Source organism: Sapajus apella, unplaced genomic scaffold (genome assembly GCF_009761245.1).
Source record: "Sapajus apella isolate SASKATOON/1434 unplaced genomic scaffold, GSC_monkey_1.0 scaffold19, whole genome shotgun sequence".
Taxonomy (NCBI): domain Eukaryota; kingdom Metazoa; phylum Chordata; class Mammalia; order Primates; family Cebidae; genus Sapajus; species Sapajus apella.
Window position 1 is genome coordinate 30,210,117 of NW_022436959.1, and position 9,101 is coordinate 30,219,217.

Consider the following 9,101-nt stretch of genomic DNA (forward strand, 5'->3'; position numbering starts at 1 on the left):
TGGTAATTTAGTGTGAAGGAGGCCCTAATCTACACACCATCTCTAACAACAAATAGTCCAGTCGTTTTAAGCATACACTGAGAATGTTAGCTGATATTGTTCTGCCATTTCAGTCTGATGTGAGCACTGTCATGAATGACCCACCCTTTAGAGGTTTATTTCACTTTCTCTTAAAATCTGCTAAGAGGTACCATATAGTTTGACAGAATGATACACCTTCTATTTTAAAAAATGAAAAGTAAAATCCACCTAAAATCTACTTGTAAAGTTTCAACATTTTTTTTGAAGATCTCTTACTATAAAGGGACATGCGTAGGTAGATTTTGATTAACATAAGGCCTGAACGCTTCTAAAGTCCTTTATAAGGAAAACAAAAATGAACAAATCCTAAGCCTATGATAGCCCAGCATCCAAAGGATTATACTTTGTGGGAAATTTGCTTGTATTAGACTGTGGTATGAACATCTTGAGCACAGAGTCAGAGCATGCTCCTGAATGCCCCCTGTTTTGGAATTGCCCTTAGTTTGGTCTAGAATCTCTGATAAAGGATCCTTGGAGTAGGTTCCTAGGAAGTGAAAGTCTGGCCACGAAGAAGCAGAGTGGAAGCTGAGCAGGGAGGCTGTTATGTGTGGTTCTAGACTGTGCAGTGGAAAAATCAATACCAAGCATGTACTTAGCAGTTATTCTAAGTAATTTTATTGTTAGCTCATTCCAGTCTTAGGAAATGTGGCAGATTTTATTTTCTGAAAGTGGCCATGGCAGTGTTCCTGGTCCCATGTCCTCTTCCAGAGCCTGGCTGCCTCTCTGAAGAAGCAGCCTATCTTCCCTCTCCTTGAGCATGGGCAAGATTTTGCAATTGCCTTGTAGTAGAGTACAGTGGAAGCGATGCTGTGTGACTTCTGAAAGTAGGTAACAAAAGATGATGTGGCTTCTGCTCTCTCTTTTGATAAGGAAGCCCAGACCATGGGAGAGGCTGTATGTGAGTTTGGGCTGACTGCCCTTAGCAAAGGGCTCAGTCGACAGCCACCAACAACTGCCAGCTGTGTCAGGGAGTGGGCCTCCAGATCATTCCAGCTGCTGATCTTTCAGTCTTCTATCTGGAGCCCACGCATGGGAAGGAGAGACGAGCCATCCCTGCTGTGTGCTCTGTCCAAGTTCTTCATTCACAAATCTGTGAGCATAATAAAAGCTTGTTTGACACCATGAAGTTTTGTCATTTCTTACACAGGTATACTGACTGGAACAGGTAAACACTGTTATCCCATTTTACACGTATTAAATACATTGCTGAGTCATTTGGCTAATTAGTAAGTGGTGGAACCTCAAATTAGCCAGGTAGGTTGACTGCAGGGCCTATGAGTTGTTCGTTTCTAAATATTGTCTTGCAATGTCAGCCTGAAACTATTGCCTGGGTCTCTGGTGTGAATCGGGAGACTAAGGGAAAGGGCTTCTATTGGGAACAAGAACAGGTAGTGCAGAGAATCTCCCAGGGATTGCAGTGAGGCTAATCATTTTTTGTAATGGCACAGGCTAGGTGATACTGAGAAAACAATCCCCAAATTTCAGTGCATTACCACAGGAAGGGTTTTTTGCTCAAACTGTATGTTCACCTTGGCCTATGGGAGGCTCTGCACATTGTTGAGGAGTTATAAGCACTCTGGAACCCAGGCTGATGGAGGCACAACCTTGACATAATTCCGCCATCAGCAAGGCAGGGGATGGATAAAGTAGTGAATTATTTACTGAAACTTAAATCTTCCACTCTGAAGTGACACATCACTTTGGTTCATATTACATATGAGACATGTGGCCACACCTAACTGCAAGGGAGCATGAAAGGATGAAAGGAAAATGAACAGCACTAGTAACTCGCCAGATATGCTCTTTGGGAACAAAATATTGAATTCGCTCTCCTATGCAAGAAATATATTCACCACCTTTTGAGGGTTACAACTGGGGAATTCCATTGTGCAAAGACCCCAAGCCCAGAGTTTAGGAACTCTGGGTGATGTACTTATGTGGAAGTCTGTTTCAGGGCTGAAGATGGGCACTTAATGAACTAAGAAAAAAGTAATCTGCTCCCCATCCGTCCAATATATAATTCATCAGGAATAGAATAACTGTGGCAACAACAAAATACATTCAAAAAGGATAAAACAGAAGAAATACCAAACCCTACTCAGGAACAATTTTGATATCCTGCAGTCAGCCTCCAAGTCCAGCAGAAAATTGCTCTTCAGGGGTCAGCCAAGACATCATCAGTGTGATGGTAGAAGAAAGCAGATTGAAAAAACTAGGGGAATCAGTATCTGAGCACAGGTGAGAAATGGAAGAGTTTGGAGGGGAAGGGCTGATTTCTAGCCATAAAGCCACTTTGGTTCATACCATTATAATTTTGGTTATACAGTGTTAACATTAATTGGTTACCCTTCTGAATGCCAAGGACTGCTCTAAAAGCTATAATCAGTCTTCACAACAGCTTGTGAAGTTTGTTCCTTTGAGCTCATCCATATTTTGTGGATGAGAAAAGCAACATACAGAGGTGTTATGTTGCATGCCTGAGGTCACAGCTAACACGTAATAGAAGTGGGATATTGGATCCCAGGCTTCAGGGTTTTAGAGACCTTATGCTTAACCCCTACTCTGTGTTACCTTTCAAAGGGATAGGCTATAGAATATAATTATGTACATGGAAAAAATATAATTCAATATTTTTTCTCAAATTCTGTCTTGTTAATGGGAGTATATGGTCTATTTTATGGGTAGCTCATAAGTTATTTAGCACAATTATAAATTTAAGCATAAGATTATTTTAATTTTTAAAATTTGTCATGTATATGTATGGATTATTGGTGCAATTTAGGTCTTCTGTGACTTAGATGTGATTTCGATCTGTGAGTTTTTACCCGATTTCAGGCCCTATGTAGTCAATAAATTGATACCAATAAATAAATTCATAGTCCTCTTTGCAACTTGGTGAATTTTTAATAATACTAGGAAGAAAGCCATACCTAGAAATTGCCAGTATATTTTAGAAATTGGTTGTGGCAGTATAAAATATTTAATATCTGAGGACTACAATATAAAACAAAACCACAGGGTGGCAGCAACAGCACGTTTTTCTCCAGAGGCAATTTTATACCTTTCCTGAAGGTAGTGGTGTGGGGAAACTATTTTATGCTGAATTGCAAAGATGACATCTTTATTTTATAAAATCATGCAAGCACAAAACTTATTAGTGAGCAGTGTTAACTTGTAGACATCATATGACTGCTGTACAGGCCACTGTGAACTTGTTTATATATTGTTTTTGTGAAACTTTTATCTTTCTCTTCTTGATCCACTAGCCTAAATATACCTGCACAATGTGCGTTCTTACATAAGTGTGATCCTTTATACTCTGGAAGGTAAGAAAAGATGTGAACAGACTCAAAGCTGTTATTTGCTTTTTGAATGTAGCAAAAATCTACATAAACTCATTTTCATAATTACCCACTCTACTGAACCCTAACTTGTCTCAGTTTATGCAAATGTAGCTAAAAGACAAAATGTGTTTTGAGCACTTAGTTTACACATAATACCATCTAATGTGTCCTGATGACTTACTGTGCATCTAACAGTTGTTTAAGACCATACTCAATCTGTATGACAATTCTGAGAGGTACCCACTATTGGTACCATCCCCATTTTATAGTAGAAGAAACCATGTACTAGCAGCCCAAACACTGAACAAGAAGATGGTCAATTTGTGGCCAATGGAATCGTCTGTCAATTATAACGGATACCACAGAAAAGAGTTCTATATTAGAAGACAATTTTCATATGTAGATAGATGACTCATAGAACTTGGTGAGCCCCCATTACAATGACCTTTCTGTGCAAGAAGTGCCTTTAGTTCCTATCAGGAAACCTATATCCTCTGTCCATTAACTTTATACTTCACAGAATTGAATTCACAGGCAGTGGTTTTAGTGGCAATGTTGGAAGTTACAGAGCAGCAGGTTTGAAAATGCAGGGGCAGGGAAGAATCCAGCATGTGTCTTGGTCCACTTTAGGGAGTGCGAAGAAAACACAGTTAAGAATGATTCGTATTATTGGATAAAGTGGCTGAGTTTCTGGGGCTCTGTACCAACTGACCAGATCAAATTCAATGAACTGCTAGCTTGGGAGCTTAGCTAAACACACCAAAGGCAACACCATAGCAATCCTATTACATTACCCTGTGACCGAGGGTTATGTAAGACATTATCTATTGTATTTGGCTCGAGTTGTTTAGGGCGTATGCTCCCAAATGACCACAAGGTGGGGCTAGATGTTACTCAACTAGCTGTTCACAAACTGGGGAATTTTTCTGTTGGTCTTAACTTCTGAATCCTGTGCATCTGTTAATTTGTAGTTTAGCACTTTTTGTGGTCATAGATTAAAACCAAAACCCCAGATATTGACCCTGTACTCATCTTTGTCATATTGTGCCATGTGATATGTAGTGTCACAGACCTTGAAGTGCATTGCAAAGCCAGCTTTCTTCCATCATCCTGACGTTGAAATATACTATGCCCTGTGCTGCACCCTGCCTCTGATTCACCTTGGCTAGTGGTGGGGAGGTGGCCTCCCCAGCTGAGATAGGAAATACAAGAGAAAGCAAGAGTTGTGGAGGGCCGGTGGAGATGGGGGGAAAAATGTGAATTATTTTTGGGGCAGTAATATGGTTTCGATGTTTGTTCCCTCCAAAATTATGTTGAAATGTGACCTCCAATGTTGGAGGTGGGCCTAGTGGGATATATTTTGGTCATGGGGACAGATCTCTTATGAATGGCTTAGTGCCATCCCCTTGTTGATGAGTGAGTTCTTGCTCAGTTAGTTCACATGAGATCTGGTTGTTTAAAAGAATCTAGGCTCTCCCCCCACCCCCACTGTTTGCTCCCTCCCTGGCCATGTGACCTGCCTGCGCTGCCTTTGTCTTCTTCCATGGGCAAAAGCTCCCTGAGGTCTCCCCAGAAGTCTAGCAGATGCTGGTGCCATGCTTGTATAGTCTGCAGAACTGTCAGCCAAATAAACCTCTTTTCTTTCTTTTTTTTTTTTTCCTCTTTATTTATTTATTTATTTATTTTTAATTGCATTTTAGGTTTAAATCTCTTTTCTTTATAAATTACCCAGTGTCAGGTATTCCTTTGTAGCAATGCTAAAGGACTAGAACAGGCAGCGAAGTTTGTGATGGCAGCAGTGAACCATATGGACCATGTGATATGTAATGTCATACGTTATCACCCAACCAGAAATTACTGACATGCTGCAAGGGGCCAGGCAGGTGGACATGTGAAGCCTCCTGGGCTGGGGTGGGAGCTGTGGCCACTGGCAAAGAAAACCCAGGCACAGTCTGCTCCTCAGATCCAGCTTTTCGATGCCACGTGCCAACACTGGTGGTCTTTTATTGTGAGAGAATCCAGAAATCCAGATTTTTGTGAAAATATTTCCTGATTTTAAAATATCGATTACAATGTTTAAGAATTTTCAGGTCAAACAAACCACGTCCTGTGTGTTAACATTAACTAGAATAACCTACACATGCTCTGTACAAGTCACATCAGCAGTAGCCCTCCCTTGACTCTTCTTCCTAATATAAAGACCAGAACATCGTTAAACACCAGAAGGAATTTTGTGCAGTTTTATTTTACTTCTGCATGGAGGCATTCCTTCAACAAGCCTGTGTTGAGTGCCTTCTCATCAGGCGTTACTCTACTCAGTGGAGAATAAGGGCTGTGTGTGTAGGGAAGGAATATGTCTTTTCCCCACCCATCCTAGGTTCGTGGCCAAGGCTCCTATAACAAAACACAGATTAACAGGAAAAAGGCATACACATTTATTTATTTATTTAGGAGACAGAGTCTTGCTTTGTCATCCAGGCTGGAGTGCAGTGGCACAATCTTGGCTCACTGGAACTTTGACTTCCCGGGTTCAAGAGATTCTCCTGCCTCAGCCTCCCAGGTTGCTGAGACTGCAGGCATGCACCACCATGTCCAGCTATTTATTTATTTATTTTATTTTGGTAGAGATGGGGTTTCACCATGTTTCCCAGGCTGGTCTTGAACTCCTGAGCTAAGGCAATCTGCCTGCCTTGGCCTCCCAAAGTGTTAATAAGTTACAGGTGTGAGCCACTGTGTCCAGGCAAATTTATTTAATATAAATTTTATGCAACATAAGAAACTTCATAAGAAATGGAGACACAAAGAAATGGTTAAGCCAGTATATTTTTATGTGAGGGTTGATGAACAGTGGATGGTTGAGAAATGTGATAGGACAGAGAAGGTATGATCTGATGGCAACACACTGGGGGAAAGTTAAAAGGCTGTTTGCTCAGATTCCATTGTGGTCCTTCATCTTTAGAGATAAGGATGTTCCTTTTTCTCTTGGTGTCGAGGACACCTCTTCCATAAGGGTCTTATGTCCTACTCAGGGAAAGGTAAAAAAAAAAATCTTCCTAGGTTTTATCATCTGCTTCAGGGAAGATGGTGGAGGTTGCAGTGAGCTGAGATTGTGCCACTGCAGTCCAGCCTGGGCAACAGAAGGAGACTCAAGTCTCAAAACAAAAAACAAACAAAAAAGAACTGAGGAAACCAGAAAATAGGACAGGGGATAAGTTAAGTAAAGTTTCTGCCGTAGCCTTAGCCTGCTGCCACAGAGAATTTGAATGGCATCACAAAGTTGGCATCACCTTAAGGTGAGGAGACCGGGTGATTGTGGGCCTGCATGTCAGCCCTCAGCTGTGAATGCCTTTGGAGGAAGGCAAAGTCTTTCAGAAACTTCCAGGTGAATAGCAATTCTTCAGAGGAGGCTGCAGTTGTGAGCCATTGGTGACTATCATTCACAGCAGCTGGGGAACTTGGTGTACCAATCTGGTAAGGCTTTGGGGTGGACAAAGCACTTACAGTATTACTGCATTTTGCTACACTGATTTCTACAAATGTGTAGTGAGCGTTACAGGAATGGTAATCATTCAAGAAAACTGCTGTTTTATTCCTCATCAACATGCTAATTGTAAGTTTGGTAACTTTTTTAGTCTTGCGTGTTTTCCTCTTTAAATATAGTTTTATTTTTGGTTACCCAGTCCTTCTAAAACCTAACTTTTTTCTACACACCTTAGTTTCTGAATATTTCTTTGCACCTAGATAATTTCTTTTCATCTTTGGAACTTACTATAGATGCCAGTTTCTCTGAGAAGCCTCCCTCAATCCCCTAAAGCTGGGATACTTTCCTGCTACTCAGGTCTCATAAAATCTGAGTTTAGTCTGGTTTTCATGACACTATAGCAATGTTGTAGAATTATCTAGCTATGTGAGTAATCCAGCTATGTGTCTGAGTCACTCAGGGTTGATCAGGAAAACAGAAAATACTCCATATTTAGGGGGCAGAAGGGGTTTGTTATTAGGAATTAGGGGCTTGCTTGACTATTGGAAAAGCTGGGGAGTACCGAAGGCCATGTAATCCAGCGGGAGGGAAGCGGACACTGGAGATCTCATCCTGAAGCGATAGGGCAGGGGCTTCTCAGGAACTTACCAGTAGGCTGCTGCAAGTCTTAGGAATCTGTAAGAGGTCCTCCACTGTCTCATAGTGCAGTAGGGACACAGATGGGTTCGCCAGAGCTCACCAGGGAACCAATCTGAATCTCTCATTTGCTTCAATCAGGATGCAGTTGCCTCTAGAGAATAAAACTTCTCTTTTTCTTCTGTCTTCCAAATCTTGAGTGACTTCTACGGGCAGCTCTATGTCCTAGGTAAATAGATTGTGGGAGAAGCCCTTAAAAGGGATGATGGTGATGCCCAGTTGACAACAGATAATTCAGCATAGTATCTCATGATAAACGTCAAGAGACAAAATTGCAACAAGTTTAAATTATCAAATTGGCTTTTATTTGTGATTCATGAGTCAGGTAGCATCTCATCTAAAAAACGAAGTGGTGCTCTGTTGGGCATGATGGGAGAGTCAGTTTTTAAAAGCTTGAGCAGGAACAAGGCTATTATTTCTTTTTAGCTGGAACCACAGGCATGCACCACTATGCCTGGCTAATTATTTTATTTTTTTTATAGAGACAGCGTTACTCTATGTTGCTCAGGCTTGTCTTGAACTCCTGGGCTCAAGCTGTTCTCCTGCTTCTGCTTACCAAAATGCTGGGATTACAGGCATGAGTCATGACACCTGGCCTGGAATCACTTTTCTATGGGAGAAAAACCCCAGCAGCTGAGTAGGCTTTTAAATTAGCTCGAATTATGGCTAAGCAAGAGTTGATCATGACCAATAGAGGCAAACTTGCTGTAGCATGACTGAAATCCTTCCCTTTAAGATCCACAAATTTTTTCCAATCAAATGAAAATAGAGTGGTGTCTGTTGGGCATGGTGAAGAGTCGGTTTTTAAAAGCTTGAACAGGTACAAGAAACAACATCATACAAAAAGCAGATTGGTTAACAGACGGTTACTTTTCTTGTAAGGGTTAAAGCAGAGGGGACTTCCTTATCATACTGGCTAAAACTGGCCTCTTTGGGGATTTGGCTATTCTTTCTTTTTCTCTCTTAATTTCTCAGGTCAGATAAAAAACTTAGTTTCAGTTTGGTGAAGTGGAACTTCAGCATGGGCTTTAGCTTGGTCTGCTGGGGCCTAGTGCAGGAGCTCAGTTCAAACCAATGGCCTTCTAGAAATTTTACTTAACCTAGAGTATGAGCTTTTCACCAGTTGGAGAATGTATCTTTTTTCATGTTTATGTTCCCAGAGTCTAGTGCAGTTCCTGCAAAATAAAGGTTTTCAAACTATGTTCATTAAATAACAGAATAAGTAATCAGGGGAGAACAATAGCTGCCTGAAACCAGATAATTTCGGTTATGTTATAAACGATGTTATGAGAGATCAGTAGTGAATCTCTAGAAAGCCTCGTATTTAGTAATTTATGATAGCGATAACTGCATTTTGAAAAAATATAACAGGTTGATATTTTTTCTACGTTGACCAAAACTGTCACATTTCTGAAAGCTAAAGTCCTAGGAAGAAGGAAACCTTTACAAATCAGGGCACTGAAGCTGTCGAGGCTTGTTAGGCCAATCTCTGCAATGTC